Here is a 20,973-nt window from a genome sequence, read left to right as displayed (position 1 = left end):
TTGAAACTTGTGCTCGATCTGGAGGAAGCTAAGAAGGGAGTGGAGGATCCTGGTCCTAGAAAACGTATCCAACCCAACACCAAGTAGAAGTAGAAGAAAGGGAACAACATAGACAAAAAAGATATCAAAGTGGTCATAAAGAAGATCAAAGCCATTCAACAAGAGATGAAAGATAAGGTAGAAGAGTTCTAGCTTCTTTCACCTATGCGTTGTCTCTTTTCTATTTGCTCTAGCTAGACTATTAGTGTTCTAGTTCATTCTAGTTTTTTGAGTTGACTTTTTGCCATGTTGTGTTGGTTTTGGCTATGGGTGTGTTAGTTGTTCTAGACATTGTTTCATTTTGGGTCTTTTATATTTAAATATTTCTATAAAACTTTTGGGGTTTCACATCCCATGTAAAAAACCTATTTTACACTTAATCAAAAACTAACAGTATGACAACATTTATGTAATATTGTCCTATAAAATGAATATACCAAATTTGGATTTCTCTAAGCTCCTTTGCAAATATTATTAACAATATCTTATTTTCAAATTTATATTTATAATTAATAATATTCAATTTCATGATGAAATATGAATTTTGATTCTAATTTTTGTAAACATAAATATAAAAAATAAACAAATTGAATTTAAGTTAAAAGATATTTAATTAGAAGATTTCAAGATTAAGAACATTATTATTTTTAGTTTATTTCTTCAAATATTATATTGCAAACATTAATATGACTAGTTATTAGTATTTTGAGTTTGACAAACAATATTGCAATCAAAATTCTTGTTATTATTTAAATTTAATTTGACCAATAGTACATAAGTATATTAAATATTTATTATTTTTATTATTATAATAAACTTTACAAATATTTTTTTAATTTTATAAATTTGTAAAGTAATTCTCTTTCCATTCATTGGATAATAGTTTTGAGGTCTTATATACAATTTTTAAGCATTCCACTCATGAAAACAATTTTAGATTCCTATAAAATAGGAAAAGGGATACATTGTGGGTGGTTTTTCCATCTAGTCAAGAAAACATATGAAGTATGTTTAAAACTCCAATAATATAATAAAAATATTGTCATTATACATATTTAAACTTTCAATAATTTACAACTTTCTTAGAACAATTATTAATTTATGACTTTGTTAGAATAATTATTTAATTATGTCAAATAGTAAATTAGATTTGATAAAATTTAAACAGCTAAAAGAAATATCTAAAAAAAATATATTAAAGTGAAACTTCCACAAACGAACAAGAGATACCAAAAATGTTAACATTAGTAAAAATCCAACTGTTAAAAAATATCTAAATAACATTTCAATTAAATCATCCTTATAGTTCAAATGCAATGTTTATACTATTATATTCGTTTTTCAATTTCTCAAGCTTTTCATACCTATTCATTGCTCAGGCTTCATTTCTTTAAAACGCGGAAATCTGGTCTGCGAATTGCAGTGGAGGAATCTGAAGAATCTTTCTATATTGCAGAGATTCGAACAGTGGACGTGTAATTGCAATTATGCCGAAAGATTACACGCGTACAAATCTGTCTATATTTAGAGGCAAATTTATGTGTATTTAGAAACAAAGAAAAAGGCAAAAACAAAAAACAGCCTTTCTGGGAGACAAATCAGCGTTCCATTGGTTCTCTAGCGGCAAATCAGCCGACTGGGCGGGAAGCACTCGGAATTGAATTATAAAGAATGTTCAGGTCGAAGGTGGTGAATTGACTGTAAGAGAGATACGTTGGGTGGTGAATTGGAGGTGTAATTGTAATTGTGGTGATGGAGAGAAAACTGGTAGCAGAAGGGAAAGCATGGCGCTGCAGGCGTTCCGATGGGAAAATATGGCGCTGCAGTGCTGCTGTGAATGCTGGGCTCAGTCTTTGCCCCGGGCATCATCAAAAGAAAAGAACAATGCTCTTTTCGGATGATTGGGGCGCACCTCAGAAGCGTGCGAAGGCCCTATTTTCAGAGGCTTCCAATTTGGCAGAAATTAGAAAGCGGATGGTGAAGGAAGAAAAGAGAAAGGCGGAGGAGTGTGATTCTGTTGCTCCCGAAAGAAATGAGAGGAAAAGAATGAGGGCTATTAAGGAGGAGGAGGCGGAGGAGCTCCATTATGTTCCTCTTACGAGAAAGGCCATGAAAAAAATGAGGGTTAGCGAGGATGATGATAGCGATGATGAGCCCGGTAGAAGGGGAATGAGAGGCCTTGGGGTTTGGAGGGAGGATTCGGAGTCACTCGTCATGAAGAAGTCCGTGTCCAATGGTTTGATTGAAATTTCTGACGAGCTCCGTTGTAAAAGGTCGGATGGGAGGAAACGGAGATGTGGCGCTCCTCCAATGCATTATATTCAGATGTCCAAACGCCAAGGTGACAGAGAGAGGACATCGAAAATGAAGAAACGCCATAACGGGGTTGCTTCTGATCTTCTGGATCAAAAGGGGCAAGGAAAGATTTCTGAAAATCCGCCTCAGTCTCAGCAAGACGCATTGGAAAAGAAGCAGATGAAACGTAAGGTGAGAAATGAGGAAGTAGACGTTCGGAATTACGATTCCGAGGACTCTGAAAGAAAATTTGAGGGCAGAAAAAAGAAAATAAAAGGAGAAGGCGCTAGAAAACCCGGAAAGAGGAGGATTGTGGTGAGTAGTTAGTGGTAGTGTTCTATTTTTTTTTTTTAAACAGTAAACATAGTTTGGCTGCGGGAATAGGAATAGCTATTCTGGAATAGAAGATGGAGATACATATTCCTATTCTCTGTTTACTTGAGCAAAAGTTGATGGTTTAATTTAGCGGGAAAACGGATGAATTTTCTTTGATATTTTCGCAGTATGATTGGATTGTTTTGAGTGGAATTATTAGGTACAGACATTATAATTGAACACATTCTTAAAAGTTATTCTGGACCTGCATTAGAAGCAAATTATCTAATTTTTTCTATTAAATATAGTTAACCAACCTGAAAATACATAGAGAGTATTGAGAGTTATTCACTGTCCTCGTATATAGCGCGCAGGGCCGTATGATAGTGAGAGTAATATCTAATTCTTACAATATAGTAAACAGAGATTTATTATCTACACCATGTCATGAAATTTTGACCCATTTTGGTATTCTTTGGGAAGTTCAGGTGTATATATATGGACAATTCATTTACCATAAATGCATCACATTTTTTTGCCACAGGGAGGAAGTTTGATGTGCCATCAGTGCCAACGAAATGATAAAGGGAGAGTTGTTTGGTGCTCCCAATGCAATAAACGTTATTGCGTCTATTGTATAGAAAGATGGTATGTATACCTGATGAAGTTATTTGGTGGAAATGGGACTTTTTCTATCTGTTATTAAAATTTCAATTCATATGTTTGCTGCTGAGCGTTGCAATTGTTTGAACTTTATTTTGTGTCCTTGTAAAGAGTAATCTTGTTAATCTTCTCTTGGTTTGAAAATTCGATCTGATATCTAGGTACCCTGAGCAACCAGAGGAGGAGATTGCTAATGCTTGTCCATTTTGTCGTGGAAACTGCAATTGTAAAGCATGCCTACGCCGAGGAGGTCTTCTGGAGGTAATTGCAGAGTTCAAACACAGAATATGCTAGCACATCTTTGGCACTAAAGATAACTGTTTTCTATATCTGTAATTATCCTTTACATCATGCTATTTTTATGCTTCACTGGAAGTGTAAATATCATCTTTTAAAGTTGTGTTTCTATTGTGCTTTCTGTGTAGGTTAAACTAAAGGAAGTGACAGAGGCTGACAAGATTAATTATCTACGTCACTTAATATCCACTGTCATTCCAGTACTAACCAAAATTAAGGATGAACAGAAGGTGGAACAGGAGATGGAGGCTAAAATACATGGTATTTTGCAATAGCTTTATATTGTTATGTTTCATTCTGATGTGAGAAGGTTGTTATTCTTATGCAAAGATTTGAACAGGCATATTAGCAGGAAGCCTGGATGTCCCATGTGCAGACATTTGTTCAGAGGAGCGCCTATATTGGTATATAGATTTTGTCAATCTATATTTTTGGTTTTCTATATGAAAATGATTTTGTAATTGACATATGTGATTGTAACATGGTATCTTCACATAATGACTCTGGTTCTAATGTTTTGAATCTAATAAACTTCTTTGTTACAGTGACAACTGCAGTACATCTATTGTGGATTTGCATCGAAGCTGTCCAGATTGCTCTTATGATCTTTGCCTCACTTGTTGTCGTGAGTTACGAGAAGGGTGCCAGCCTGGAGGTGATGAAGCTGAGTCATCAAAAGGAAGAACGGGGTTGACACTGCACTTACAATCCCCAAACAGTAACACTGTAAATCGACATATTCCCTTACCTGATTGGAAAGCAAACAAGGATGGTTCTCTTCCATGCCCTCCTAAAGAGCGTGGTGGTTGTGGAAGTAATATGTTGAACCTAAAGAGCATCTTTGGCTGCAGTTGGGTTCCAAATCTCTTGAGAAACGCACAACAAATTCAATTTTGTGGGATTTCAGAGTCATTTAAAAAGTCCTATCCATGTTCTTTGTTCTCCAAGTCTAATTCTCAATACATTAGCGAGTTCTCTTGCAAGTTACGGCGTGCCTCTTGCACAGGGGATGCCAACAATGATTTTTTGTATTGCCCTGCTGCTCAGGACCTAAAGAAAGAGAGTGTTCAACGTTTTCAGCAACACTGGGCAAAGGGTGAGCCTGTGATCGTTCGGAATGTTCTAGATGATACAACAGGTCTAAGTTGGGAACCAATGGTTATGTGGCGGGCTTTCAGGGAGACTACCCAAGGCAAGTTTGCAAACGAGACTAAAACAGTCAAAGCCATTGATTGCCTAGATTGGTGTGAGGTTAGTATTTTTATTCCTTGCAAAACAAATTTTTCAGTATTCACTATTTAGCACTAAAACAGTAACATTGAGGGATTCATATTAAGTCAACATTGAATTACATGCATGTTTACCTCAAGAGTTCTTTGAGGCAGTGACTCTATGGTATTCAATGCATACCCAAATCCTCTGTACCTATACTGAAACATGAAATTGAACTGGTAACTTAGTTTTAAGTTCTTTCATACTAAGCTATTTAAATTTTAGAATTCTTTTTGTTTTTGTAAAACCAAGTTTATTAGCTCAATTTGATATAGGTGCGGGGATTTGGATCCCTTGTTATGACAGTCTCTCCTTTTTGGGTTTCGGGTACATTTGTATATCATTAATATATACATTTAGTTTTAAATACGGAATAAAGTTCCAGATAACCAGATAGTATCCAAAACTATAAAATGCTACTTCAATTTCCATTTAGAAAATTTGAATGTTAGGATAGATATTCATTGATTATATAAATTTAGTAAAATCTGCAATATATTATATTGCTCTTCATAAAGATCATCATTATGATCGTTGATATTAGATGTGTAGGTAGACAACAAGAATCAGAAGGAGTGCAACTGGCATTGGCAGTAAATTTAATTTTGCTGTCTGAAACTTAATTAGGAGCTTGTTGAATAAGCTATTTGCCTTTCCATGAGTAATATTTACAATGCCATTCTATTTGCTGAACTCTTATACAAATTCTTGTACTTAGGTGTGTTGTGTTGGGAAGCATCATAGTAGTAGATATGAAAAAGGTATTCATTCCTGTTTATTACGCAGAGTTACCAAGGCCATTGGCATTTTGTATGAAGTGGTAAAAGAAAAAAAATCAGTTTGTAGGTCCACAGAAGCGTTGTTGTTAAATGACCATGACATTTCTTATGGGTTAGCTTACTTTTGGATTTAGTTTACTTAAATAGTAGTCTGTGCATTGGTGGATTATTCTCTTGAATTCTTTCCCATGTTTACAATCAAGTATAATTTTTCTGGTCTGATGCATTATTTGGCAGGTTGAGATAAACATTCACCAATTCTTTAAGGGCTATTTGGAGGGGCGGATGCACAGGAATCAGTGGCCTGAAATGTTGAAGTTGAAGGATTGGCCTCCTTCAAATTACTTTGAAGAGCGTCTACCCCGTCATGGTGCTGAATTTATCAGTGCTTTACCTTTCCAGGAGTACACTCATCCTAAATGTGGCATTCTTAATCTTGCCACAAAACTTCCTCGTGACTTCCTGAAACCTGATCTGGGACTGAAATCATATATAGCTTATGGTACCCGGTACGAACTTGGCAGAGGGGACTCAGTTACTAAGTTACACTGTGATATGTCTGATGCGGTAAGTAGTTTTTTCTTGGCCTGCTACATAGCATATACCTTTTCATAATTGTAGTTCAATGATTTTATAATAACTGCAACCCTCTTAGTTTGTGTTACCGTAAAAAATAGAGATTCTGTAATCAAATTGTGATGCTTTAACTGTCTGTTATCTTTGCTATCTTTTGTAACCAAATTTATCTCTGGTGGGTGATATTTCTACTTGGTGTTGCTCTTTTATTCCAAGATAGAAATAGATGTGTATTCCAGTCAATTGTAAGTTTAATAATTAATTCAAGTTTGTATCCAGCTTCTGATTCCCTTCATTTACCTTAAATAATGAAATATAGATGATCAATAGCTATATATTTCAAAACGTCCAGATATTTAAAACCAGGTTAGCCATATTTCAATATCTACATACAATAAGAATTATTTCTTCTGAATTTATATGCTTTTGCTTAGTGCATATAGATGATTTTCTATCTCAACCACATTAATAAGCCCTAGCAAAATTTTGAGACAACTGCATCTTATATTTTATTCGTTCTGTGCTAAATTATTTTTACAAATTAATATATTAATTTTTACAAGGCCATCTCTTCCATTAATCTCTTTCTCTTGTTTTGATGAACTCCCACGGAATACAAATCTCAATACTGACATGATAAATCAAGTTTAATAGCCATTTGTTTAATCCCAAATATAATCTTGGTGTGTGTACTTTTATTTCTACTAGTTTATTCCGTTCGTGGTTTTGTTCCTGCATTTTCTGTATAAGCTCATGTTCTTTTAATTCATTAGGCACAGAAAAAATGCACTTATATGAGAAGTTGTCTCTGTTGTCGGCATATTAATATGTTTTGTTCACGTTTGTATCAGGTGAATGTGTTGACGCATACAACTGAGGTCAAGTTCTCAAAAGAGCAAGTCCTTAAAATAGGGAAATTACAAAAGAGATACAGAGAAATAGATATAAAAGAACTTCATGGAAATTCAATGGAAGTAGACAAATCTGCTCAAAAGAGAAGAAAGCTAGGTAGTGTGGACATAGCGGCTGATGAAAATGGGCCAAAGATGACTGGAGAGTTCGACAGTGAACTTCAAGAACAGGATCTGAAAATGAATGGAAATGAGCCTGATATTTCAGAAAATGCCAAAAGTTGCGAAGATAAGCAGAAAGAAGCTGAAACGAAGCCCTCAAGTGAATTCAAGAATTCTTATAAAGACGATAATTCTCTCAATTATGGAGGCGCTCTTTGGGATATTTTTCGTAGAGATGATGTGCCCAAATTAGAGGCTTATCTCAGAAAGCATTCCAAGGAATTCAGACATTTTCTGGCTGCTCCTGTCCAATCTGTAAGTTCTGGAAAACTAGGATTTGTTGTATTTTTCTTGAGAGTTATTTATTCAATTCAATAAAATTTTCCCCATTTGCTTGTCTAATTTAATATGCTATCTTTACGATGAAATACGGTGCTCCAGGTCATTCATCCCATTCACGATCAGACGCTTTACTTGGATGAAGAGCATAAAAGGAAATTGAAGGAAGAATTTCGTATGCATCCTAAATATGTGTATTTCTCTCATCAGAGTATGAATTGAGAAAATGAGACTCTTACAGCTGACGTTTTCTGCATTGCAGAGGTAGAGCCATGGACATTCGAACAACAGCTTGGGGAGGCGGTATTTATTCCAGCTGGATGCCCCCATCAAGTTCGAAATTTAAAGGTACATTTACCTATGGCGAGGAAATTTGTTTGTTTCAATTCAAGCCGGAATTTCAAAAATTTGTTTGTTTCAATTCATTAATTCTTTGTAATCAACTCATTGCTCATTCTTCGAGAATTTCAATAGGCAGTGCTACGCAATCTAACATGTTGCTTGATTTTTTTCATGTCACTTCATTTAATGACATGATTAGCCAATGCTAAATGCTGTCCCATACACGTTAAACAAGTCAGAAGTAAAAATAATATTCTATAGAATTCAATGAGAATAGAATTTTGGCGCCTACCATTCAAGGTTATTACCTGTAGTAATACATATTTTATCTTGGGAGATACAATAATATGTTTTTATAAGACGCCAGAATAGCTTGATGAAGTCATATTATTTTTTATTTTATTAAATTTTTAATTATGAAATCTTCATTAATTTCTTTTTCAATAGATTTCATTGTTCTTTTGTGAAAGTGGCATTCAAATTCTAGACTCCCTTCTCCTTTGATAGACAGATAGATTTTGTTATCCCTTGATCAAAATGACATCCAAATTCTAAAATGAACTCTTCATGACTTCTATATGCACCTTCGCCTTTGTACAAATTTTGATTAAATTTGAACCAACTAAAATTCAAAAAACAGTGTGAAAGCAGTTCCCATATTGACAAATGACTAAATAAGAATAATTTCTTAATGAACAATATTTTTATTTCCCAAAGTAATGAACTTGCAATTATCTTATTACATGTTTCTTACTTCCAAACACCTTATAAAATTTATAGAGCTCAATTGGCATGGCATTTTGACTTGGTCATTTATCGTTCAAGGTGAATCAACAATAGGTTGAAGTAACTCTTGGATGCCATATTCCTTTCAACCTTTTTTTTTTTTCAAATGTATAAATTAAATTTTCATGGAAGTGTGAGACATTGGATTTTGTCAAGGATGAAGCTCATTTTATTAATTTTTTAAATACTAGCATTTTATAATGGAAAAAACAATAAATTAGAATACCATCTCGGTACGTAATGTGAAGGTAAGCCCCAAAGATATTACAATAGAAATGGCTACCCCAAAGATTACAATAGAAATGGCTGTCCTACTTTCCAACAGATGATTGCAGGTCCTTATTTATCTACAGACAGCTTTGTGCCTTGGGCCAAGGAACGATTAATTGTGATTTATTGAATATTAGTGCAACTATTGTCATGGATGCATTGCTTGCCAATTATGAAACGAAATAAATGGAAATGCAAAGGGCAAAGTGACGATGAATGTCGATCTGAATTTATCTATAGATTTCTTTGTGCCTTAAAGCCAGGGAAGAATTTATTGAATATTTATGCAACTGATTTCTAGAGTTGTTGGTTTTGTGTAGTTTATGTTCCATTTTATTTACAAACATAATGGATGTGGATGGTGAAATATTTTCATTTTTTTTTCCTGGTAGAATAGACTCTTTCATGATTCTATTATATGTTGCAACTATTAACATGTGTCTTGTTGCTTTTGTTGTTTGTAGTCCTGCATAAAAGTTGCTCTTGATTTTGTCTCTCCTGAAAATGTGCGTGAATGCATTCGATTGACTGAAGAGTTCCGGTTGCTTCCAAAAAACCACAGGGCCAAGGAAGACAAGTTAGAGGTGTTGTTTTAAGCATATGATGGGTTTAAGATGCAATTTTTTTCTTGTATTTCAATTTCTTTTAATAAAGTCATCATATCCTAATATATTTGTCTAATTTTGGACAGGTTAAAAAGATGATTCTTCATGCAGTAAACTCTGCTGTTACAGAACTGAATGATTTGATGAGGTGAGCAATGATAGCTTGCTTTTCTCTGTGGATAGGTTGAGTTTTGAATTTTGGTTGCTTTATGCTTTTGAACACTTCTATAGAGCTGCACTGATTTTCCATTTCCCTTTCCTTATTTCAGGGAAACGAAGGATGTTAAATTAGAGGCAACACCCTCTGTTTCAGAAAATGCAGATATACCTTTTTCAAAAAAAATGAGAGATTAACAACTCTTATTTCAGAGAATGAACATGAAAATGTTGAATCAATTTTTCAAGTTTCTGAAAATCAATTTGGGACAAAAATAGAGCAACCCCTTCTATCTCAATGAACGAATGTCTCTGAAACGAATACGACAACATTGATTTATTTTGTGCCTGTTCAAAAAATGATAGCGGGGAGCGAAACCAAGTTGTTGAAGAATATGTGGAGACAATGCCTTTTTGAATGGAATCAAAATGACAAAGTAGAGCTAACCTACATTCTGGGAAGTCAAAATCAAGAGATGTTATCGAGTTGTAAGATTGGATTTGTGGTTTTTAAATTCTGTTCTGCAAGTCTAATTCCTGTTCAGCTTGTTGGACAATCTCCAGATGTGGCACATCTGTTAATATTGTGTATCATGTAACATTAATAATGTATATTGTGCAACATCAATATCATATATTAAATGTGGTTTTTTTTCCTGTAGGCAACAACATATCTTTATAAAATTATTTATCTATAATTTGATTGGTTGAAATAAACTAAGCAATAAAAGCTAAATTTTAACATGAACTTTGTTGCTATGCAACCTTATTATATATAGTGTATCTTTGTTACTGTACAAATTTATACAACTGTTAATATTGTACATTGTAAAATATGTTAATTTCTTGGTTAAATGTTGTATACTCATTTTTTTATCACTTCTATTTGCTATTCTTTCCTTTTTTATTAGCATTATTAAAAAAAAAAAATTGAACATAGACAATGACATGAGATTTTGTGCTTTTAGAAGTGAATTAGAATGATAGATAATAGAAGTTTTGTTCTTAAATTTCCTTCATATTCACAAATTAACAATAGACAACTTGCATTGCTAATTGTTGCCAAGATTCCTACAAATTACTATTTATTTATTTATTCAATGATATATCTATAAAAATAAAAATAATAAGTTACATTACTCTACCTAATTCTAACTCAACTTAAACTATGTTGATTATTCTAATGAACTTTAAAATATTTTTTTAATTACAAATAATTTAACTATAACAAAATTATATGATATTTAGAGGCATGAATAAATAACTCATTAGCCAATAAATTAAAATAATTCAAAGGTAATTGAGGAAAGTGTTGTTATAGAAGTGAACAAAATGTGTAAAAAGATATTAGATAATTCTTACCCATATTGACAATTTCCAAACAACTCAAATGGAGAGATGTATGACATTAAGGCTTGAAATTACTTATTGTATGGGCCATTGGTTTCGTGATGAAGTTGTTATCATGATTCCACTAGAGAACATCCATTAGTCATAAATTATTCTAGAATGAAAACATTACAATGTAACTTTGCTCATTATCATGTGTTTGTCATCATTGGTGCTTTGGAACTGATTAACAAGTTGTACAAAGTTGAGCTAATTGATGGAGACTTTACAACTTCACAATTCACAAAAGAAATTTTGAATGTTCGAATTGTTATAAATTTGCTGATACTATTTAGAGATCACTAATCTTTATTTTCTTGGTAGTGATTTTCGTGTATTGGCCATTAGTCAAAAATTCTATGCATTCTGTTTTTAAGGTAATTCTTGAATCAATATTTTAGTTATTAACTTGCATTATAATATTGACTATACATTTCTACAAATGAGGTTATAAGTAACAAATTCTTCCATGATAATAACAAGATTTAAGGTTCTAGGTCCATATGGTGGAACTTTGAACATAAAGGAAACACTTTCTTTTGCTTCAATGGTGTTTAACCAAAAAGTGGGCTCTTTAAGCTATTCAATGCTCTAAGGACATCATAAAAAATGGTTAATTAATATATTGGACCTCTCTTAGTCAAATTTATCATCTACCCCAATCTAATTAGAGGGCCTATACCATTTTAAGAGAATAATGTAAGTTCCTAAAACCTCCTTTTTGTTGTGTTCAAGAGATTAAACAATATAACAAGTTCAAGTAGATGAATGATGCCCCTTTACAGAAAATGATAGAAAAACATAATTTGTAAATATTTGTCCAATGATTCTAATATTTATGACTACCTTAATAAATGTTGGAATATCAAGTTGCATAATATACTTTGGCACATGTACATTAAGATGTTTTGGAGTCTAAAAAGGCCTTTATCAAATGGTTGTTGACCTTTTATAGTTTAGCTCACAAGCTTCATAAATAAGAGATTGACATGTGTTATGTCTGCAAAAATCCCAAATTTGTAAAGCACATGCAAGGGTAGTTTCATGTCTACAAGAAAGAAGATTGCTAATGGAAAGACCCTTTCAATGCTGGAAACTTTTGGGGAAGCAAGAGCAATATTATTTCTAGCAAAAAATTTCCATGGCTTATCATCCTTAAGAACCATAATAATTTGTTTAACAAAAAGAGAAAGTTCTTGCTTCCTGAAGTCCATGAGACCCAACTGTCCATGATATTTATCCATACATCACTAGTCCCATTTGATTTAGTATTGTTTCCTTAAATTAAATTTTCGGTTTGACCAAAGGCAAAACATTATTTTATTCTAAATATCATTTATTTGATAATTGCCAAACAATCAAACTAAAACACAATAAATATTGTAAGAAGGCAGAACTTAAATTATACCCCATGTGGATAAAAATAGCTTGTTCCATCCATCAAGTTTTTTTCTTAATCTTAGTTTTGACCAAGCCACATATCTTTGAGTTTTGGGATAATAGAAAAGGGAGTGCCCAAGTATCTAATGCTTATGAGCCCCCCCTCATTGAAACTCAAAATTCTTACACCAAACATGAGGCATTTCAATCCAACCTAAGATGATTGATTTGATATTTGAAATTTTATCCCTTGGGATCAAGAATTTTGACTAATTCAATCTTTGGATCACATTATCAACATTCTACTTCCAGCTTGATAAAGATATAGATATCATGTACAAACTAAAATTTCAACATACCACTATTATTAGCTATGATGAATATAATATTATACACACCCTCACCACAAATGGAGGAGGAATACCAAGACCCCCTTATAAAGAGGATCCATTATCCATTATTTTATCTTTTTAAAAGTCTAATTAATCCCTTTCAAATTCTTGGAACCAATTTTGAATTATATTAGGTTTTCTTTTCCAAATACACCCAAAGGCTATCCTTATAACCTCTTTGGCCCAAACCCTATGGTGAGCCACTCAACTAGGGCACTTAGGTGCCCTACTCACAAATAAGCCATCAAGGGTGTTCTTACGGACACCCCTCCTTAAGGTATTCTTTAGATATTTTTCTAGGGCCCATGCCACAAGGAAAAACCCTAACTCTTAAGATAAAAGATGATGTAAGTTAGTCCTAAGGGATTTAATTATTGAGAGGAGGGGGAGGGCAGGGGAGGGGGGGTTGGCTTTGAATTACTAATCAACTAGTTAAGCAACTTTTTAACCTTTAAGCCTTTATCTCAAGAATAAATTAATAGAGACAACACATAAAAACATGCAACACATAAATATATCCATAAGATTAACGTAGGGATTTTGGTATCATTGAAAACTAACTTTGGTGAAAACTTCAATGGTGATTAGTGCCCACAAATTATATGCTCTTGGGAAGTGTGTCCTGTGAGTAGTTTAACCTTGTTAGGAGTTACAAAGATACTGTTTTAGATTAAGGTAAAAGCAATTACAAAGATAATATTAGTTACCACCCTTTTTAGGGATTTACCTCTAACCATATTAGGAGTAGTCTAGTTAAAGAACTTGAAACATTAATTAAAGTGTCACATTGTTAAAGGATTTTTAAAAAGAACCTATTAGGATCCACTTGGTTAAGGGATTTTGATTGCTATAATTATTAGGGAACAAAAAAGAATAATTTTTGGAATAACACTATCTCTGCTTGAGTAGATCCATTGAATCTCTTCAAACACACTTAAAAACATACTCAAATCTACCCTAGCTTGATCACACCTTGCACCCTTCACTGTACTTGCTCGATCATGATCAATGATAACAAACTGTTCAACTTTTGTACTAGTATATATTGGACTTTCAAGTCCAATACATTAGTTAATTCCTAGAATTTGATATCAATATGTATTTCGAATATCCTATTTTGATGCATGAGCTTCCTAGGTTGCATTGTTATCCTTCTTGGTGGAAGTATGCTTGGTTATACTTGTGGACTTGCTTAGTGACTTTGCTGTTGATTGGCTCAGTGCAGGTGATTTTTCCTTCATTCACTGAGTGGATTGGGTTCCTCTTTCATCGAGTGTTTCTACTTTGTAATCACTGAGTACCTCAATGATCTTTGCTACTACTGTTTAGTGATGTCTTTCACTGAGTTGTCTATTTGGTTCTCATTTGTGAGCCAACTTGTGTATTTAATTTGAGGCTATAATTTAATGTATTGAATCAATCATTGGGATGCATGTAGACCATTATGTGGTTGGCCTTCTCCAATAGATGATCTAGGATATTTAATAAGCCATTTTAGCAAGTATAAACATAGGGTCCTAGTCTAGATCTGAGTATTGATCAATTAGGAGGAGTTAGAATATGTATATGGAGATCATAGATCTCAAAATCTGTAAATGGAGATCATAGACCTTGCATGTTAGAGGTTATTTTCCTATGTATTTGAATCTTTGTATTAGTCGTTACATGGATGGGCTCACAACCAAGCATGTATGATGAAATTTTCATGAATCAATGAAACATTTCTAGTTTTCTCTTTGTTTTGGCATTGTCTCTTTGTGATTTTCTTCCATTGTATTAAATTTTTAGGGTTGGTTGATTGCTAAGCATGCCTTTGGCCCTAGTTATCATCTCACCTTGCATTAGGTAGTATCGAAGCTTAGTTTCATCCTTGTGGAGATTGGATCATGTAGAACCCTAAGTGGATTTGGTTATAGAGTAGTAGATTTGAGATTTGACCTATAATTTGTAGAGGGTTACAATCTTCTAGGAACCTATTATCAAGATGGTTCGTCTTAGAGAAAATGCTGGCAATACCATTATGGACATGTTGAGACAAATTGCAGTCAAATTTGATGTTATGGTGACAACCCAAAGGAGAGGCATACATCTTGATGATGTTAGTGATGATGAAGGAGCACCAAGAACACCAAATCCTAAACCTGAACCTGAGATGGAACCTGATGAGGAAAGACTATTGATATTTTTGTCTAGGGCACATTCTAAGTTTGTTGTTGATGTTACTATTGTGGTTTCACAATACACCCTAGTAATTTTGTTGTCTCCCAAACCCCTAGTCTAGGGCATGGGTCATTTTGGAACTTCACTTGGTGTCTGGGTCCAACCTTTGTCCTCTAACAAAGAAAAACCATGTGTCAGAACAAAGGAAAATTGAAGAAAAGAGTGAGTTTTATGCTAAAGTGCGCACTAGTGCACTTAGCGCACCTAACACACATGCGTGGGTGTGCCCTCCAAAGGGTGCATACTGTCCTAGGCCTATAAAAGCCTAAGAGCCCCTCCCCTCTCCTCATTATTTTCTCTATGCCATAGAAGACCACACATACACACCTGTTAAGGTGCACCCAAATTTACACACACAACACATAACCTAAGAAATCAAAGGTGCACATATTCACATCTTTATTCATCAAAAAACAAAAAACTCCTAAAAACTAAAGAACTTAACAAAATCACCAAGGAAAAATGTGCACACCTTTTCACACCAAGACAAGACACCTAAGATAATGGTGCATAGATGTGTACCTTGTCAAGGTGCACATCTGTGCACCATTTTTGAAACACTAAGTTCTCCCCTCACATATACATTTTCACTAAGTGCATGTGTGCACATTACTAGGGTGTGCAACTATGTAGAAATAGTCTAAAGAATGTTATTTGGAAAACCTAGTGCACCTGTTAAGTTGTACAATGTGTGCTAATCTGCATTCTAGGGCTCTCCGGGGGGATTTTAACTTTTTTTTCAAGGTTTTGGTGTTTTGGGTTTGAATTTTTGGCAATTATGGTTTGTTTAGGGTTTAATTTTCAGCTTTTCAGACTAATGATTTTCTCTTGTGTGCAGATAAATTGGTATCCTCATCGTCCTCGCTTATAGAGAAGATTGCTCCAAAACCCATTGTGTTTAAGTTTCAAGGTGCACTAAAGAAATCATGTTTTCAGGATGGACATTTGGAGATCAAAGATACTACGTTGGGACACATAGAATGGAACACATTCCTCATTTTCTACAATAAGCCTAAAGAGAGGTCCACAATGGTCTCTTCACTTATTCAATCCGGGTTGGTCAATGTAGTATCTCACCCTACATTAGTGAAATCCTTAGAACTTATCATGGCATTGGCATAAAACTGTGTTGGAAGAAAGATTTGTTAAAAGTGTCACAAGGGAGATAGTCCTCAATCTTAGACCTAGGAATATTGAGAAAGTATTCCATCTCTCTAGAATTGATTAGTATGTAAAGATAACTTATGATCAAGTAGAAAGATGGTATAGGGAGAATGACAAGAAGGCCACAAAGATTATACAATCATCATTTTTGATTGATAGAACACTGGTAGGACATATCTCGCCAAAAAGGTAGACATGACTAGGGGATAAATGAAGGATAACATTGGATATGCCATTGTACTTTTGAGTAGAGTTATGGGTCTACTGACAGTTGGGCATCTTCATGTTCAGATGGTCCATTTCATAGAGACCATCAGACCAACCAAAATACCAATTTATTGGGCTACAATGTTGAGTGAAAAAATAGATGAACAGTTAGTAAGAGTTAAAGATGACCCCAATTTTTATATGATATCATATTTGATGTACTTATTAGTGGCAAGCATAATTGACTACCTAAGACTGTACAAGAAGGGGAGCACATAGATACCAATGTTTGGCCCTATGCAATATATCCTTAGTTGGTAAAGAAGAAGCTCTCAGTTTAGAGAAAGGAGTACCAAATAGTGAATGATGCTTTTATATTTGTAATTATCCAACTTATCAAGGGTGATTATGCTAAACAAATGTCAGTAGAGGCAACAACAAGGATCGTAGAGATCAACACCTACTACATCTAGTTCAAAACATTCACTTACCTAAGTTTAGCTAGTACTATGGTGAATTTGAAGAAACTCCCAAGATATCCATCGGATAGGCTCATCTTATTGGAGACTACCAGACAACTCACATCTGCATATGACAGAGTGAGAAAACAACATAATAAGACATGGGTATGACCTATTACTATGGGTGTGTTTGAGGTCAAGAAGAAACAAGATATTATGATCTTTGATTTGAAGTGGGATCAATATCCCTTAGAGGATTACAACTCCCCTCTCCCTTATTTTGATAATATTGGTAGAGTTCAACATTTGGTAGGGAAGTAGTTTTTGCACGAAGATGCTATAGAAGACCATTGGATTAACACAATAGATGACTATGATATCTAGATAAGGGATTATTGTAGGATGACTCTATATTTGGTAGAAAAGGCCTTAAAAATAAATATCCTACTCAAGGTTGTTTAGAAAGACACTCAAGATGTCTTGAATCAATTGTAAAACCATGACAAAATCTATGATAGGTCGATCATGACTACAAAGATAGATAGAGATGAGAATAAGGATATAAATCATAGGAAAAGACACAAAATTTAGTTAATGAGGGAATGGATCAAGAAGCCTTTTAACATTGACCCAGTTCTATAAGTTGTTATTCTTCAAGCCATGACACATCCGATTAAAGGTAAAGGTGCAAAAGTTATAGTACCAACTTTCCCTACTCAATCCCCAGTCAGGATGGAAATGGCACATCAACATGAGAGGGATGTTGAGTACTTTATGGAAAATAAAGAGAAGAATAAGAGGAAAAGAGAGTGCCCAAAGAAAGCTCAGCGTAAATTTGAAGAGCCTCAAGATGAAGAGGTGGCTCAAGCACACGAGACTGAATGAATACCTTCTCTACATACAGAACAAGAATCATAAGAGGAGACAAAAAAAAGGGTGCCACCAGTTGGACAAGAGGAAGAAGCATTTCCCTCAACTCCTAATAAGGCTCAAATTGAGTCCACAGGGGAAAGGACATGAACAAGAAGGTTAAAGAAAAAAATTACTCCTCTCTCACAAATTCCATAGACCATATTTGAGGCAGATTCAAAAGGAGATGAAGACAAAGAGGATAATCTCCCTTTGAGTCAAATGACTCATTTAGCCAGGGCTATAGTAGAAGAGAGGAGGAGAAGCTCAACCATAATGTTGCCATAAATTCATAAGAAACCTACTCAGGTTATAACTACAAAAGATGAGCAATAACAATGGATCGAAGAATAGGAAGGGTAAGAAACAAATACCTTTGTAATTTATGATTTCAACTTTATGCTGGTAGGAACTGAGATGGTGGGAGATGAAATATGAGATACACCTAAAAATCAACCCTTGGGAGAGAATTGGAACCAAATGCCACCTCTACTACAAGGGCCTTTAGGCATACCACCACCACCATCTCGAGATCTCTTATTCTTAAATAAAGGCTCAATCACTCCTCTACCTCCTGTCACTAATAATAAAGAACAAGAAGTGGATGATGCAGAGCCCAAACATATGCTAGCTGATGAAGTATCAGAGGAGGGACATATACCTAAAGAACCTCAACAAACTTCTTAGGATACAGAGGCAAGGGCTTTGGCTACAATAGATACAAGAACTCCCAACATAGATCTCTGTTAGAAGGAGAAGACTCTAGAAAGGAGTGATAAGGGAAAAGATCTAACAATGCAAACCTCCTCTTCAACCAAATACATGTCTCCCACGGGCACTACACCAGTCTAGCTAAAGAGGGAGGTTATAGTTCAATAGAAAATGCATTTGGACTTAAGTGCAAAGGAGGGAATGGATGAGCTAGTGAAAGTCATCAAGAAGCTTAAGCCGTCTATAGGTGATGCATAAACATTGGCCTTTGTAATGAAGAAACAAGATCAAGACTTGCTTGTAGATATTTCCATCCCTCTGCCACATGCTAATTGGGTACTTCAGTCCTAAAGACTATCAAATTAGGGAGGTCCTACTAGGGAGACCTACAGTAGATACAACAAAGGTATTAATCACTATGGGTATAAAGAAGTTTTCAGACACATGGATGAACATGAGTCTAAGTTGATAATATTGAGAAGAAAAAATGAGCTTATGAGAGGCTATTTACTTGGAGTAGTGGGCCTGATTGACCTTGACAATCTAGAGATTACTCTCACCATAGAATTAAAAATGAGAGAGAAGGGGAGTGTATAAATAGATTCATTTTTGGGTGCATGTCATAAATGATGTGATAATTTTGAGGATAAAGGTGTATAGATTATACAGGATAATTTGAACTTGTTGCACCATGTTCAGTTTAGTATGGAAAAGATGGTGTCTATATTAAACCAACATTTTGGGCTATTGGATGAGGTACATACCTAGGGAAAGGACCTCTACACACTTCAAGAAATAAAGGGTTAAAGGTAACGTACACTTATGGAGGTGTACTAGTTGAGGAACTAGATTAGTTAGAGGATTGAATTGAGAAGATAACTAGTAATAAAGCAATGGAGACATTACATGACGGTATATACAAGATGAGAGATCAAATAGAAGAGAAAATTTTGAAAGCTAAGAAGTATTACAACAATGGTTGCCTTGAAATTTTTGAAGATGAGTCAAAGACTAAACTCATTCTAGTGCAACCAGTTGTCCAATGGTTTTGAAAAACCTTTGAAGATGTTTCGTTAGAAGAAGATATCAAACAAGATACTATTGGAGCTGGACACTAAACTTGAGGATTTTGTGGACATATGTATTGAGGTTAGAAATTACTAGAAAATAGTAAAAGATAAGTATATAACACTTTGGATCTTCTAGATGCTACCCAAGTGATGAATATTATAGATAAATTCAAGAGAAAACATCCAAACATTGCTCTAGAATAAAGGGGAAGAAAACCTAGAAGCTAGAAATACAATTTGACACTTGGGAGAATTTTAAATTTTTTGAACTTGCCACCAAGGTGCGCAAGGTGTGCGAGGTGTGCTTTTCATAAAGTTGTGCTGACAATTTTGAAGAAGTAATAGTAGGTTGATAGTTAACTGCTAGTTCCTAATTTAGAGCTTTCCATGCATTGAAAATGCATTCTGACTATAGTTCAACTCCTAGGAACACCTAGAGAAGGTCAAGTTTCCATTTTTAGAGTTTCTAGTGATTCTCAGTCCTCTTGCAACTTCCTTCTTCTTGTCTACTCCTCCTTTCTTTGTTTTAAGACATGTAAAGGCTCATGCACCCATTAATTGATAAAAATAAGGGTAGAGTCCTACTTAGTACCATTTAGAGAGTTAATTTGTATATAATTAGCTTTATTTTATTAAGTTTAAGCATATGTTTGCATTAAGAAATCTCTCATTCTTAGCACAAGTTGACAAGATAATTTCTTATAAATTCAGGAATGTAATATGTATTCTAGGCCATTATTGTGATACAATAATATATGTTATTGGTGCTCTCATTTTGAGTGTAGTTATTTTTGTTGGAGTGTGTTATTTTTGTGAATGTATGTTCATGATAATAATGGAGCCAATGGTTTGTTGTGTTGATTTGATTGTGCGATCTTTTAGTTCTGGTGTTTGCCATGTGTTGACAAATTCCACTAACGTACTGAATTGGAGAAGAGATCACCCTATTGTTCCTACATAGCTTCTTATCTTGCATGAGTGTACTTTCTGTGGCCTTGCGATTTGATGAGAAGTGAAACATCCTTTGATTTTTACTAAGTTCTCATTAACAATTGCATCAGTGGGTTTGAGGAAGCATTTCTCCTATTTTTATTAGTTTCCTAACTGATCTTTTTGATGATTTAAGTTGTAGATGTGTTATTACCATGGTTTATGTCTATTAAGAATTTATCTTTCAAGTCCTTTTCTTTAATCTCTCATTACCATATCTCTATTATTTTCTTTTCTAAAACTTGGTCAAATTAGGAATTCATATAGTTGCATTGTTAGATTACACTCATCATAAAACAAAAAATACCAAAAATATATCTTTGTTGTGGTTAC

The 20,973-nt window shown here is 34.2% G+C and overlaps 1 pseudogene; it reads left to right on the top strand.

Annotated features, from left to right (window-relative positions):
• Positions 1–1,791: 1,791 nt before the first annotated feature.
• Positions 1,792–10,346, top strand: LOC149566229 (lysine-specific demethylase JMJ27-like; annotated as a pseudogene).
• The last annotated feature ends 10,627 nt before the right edge of the window (positions 10,347–20,973 follow it).

This window comes from Cupressus sempervirens, chromosome 3, assembly GCF_028749045.1.
Source record: "Cupressus sempervirens isolate cs-2001-9-10 chromosome 3, ASM2874904v1, whole genome shotgun sequence".
Taxonomy (NCBI): domain Eukaryota; kingdom Viridiplantae; phylum Streptophyta; class Pinopsida; order Cupressales; family Cupressaceae; genus Cupressus; species Cupressus sempervirens.
The sequence above is the reverse complement of the archived record's forward strand: the minus strand, read 5'-3'. Positions and strand labels throughout refer to the sequence as shown.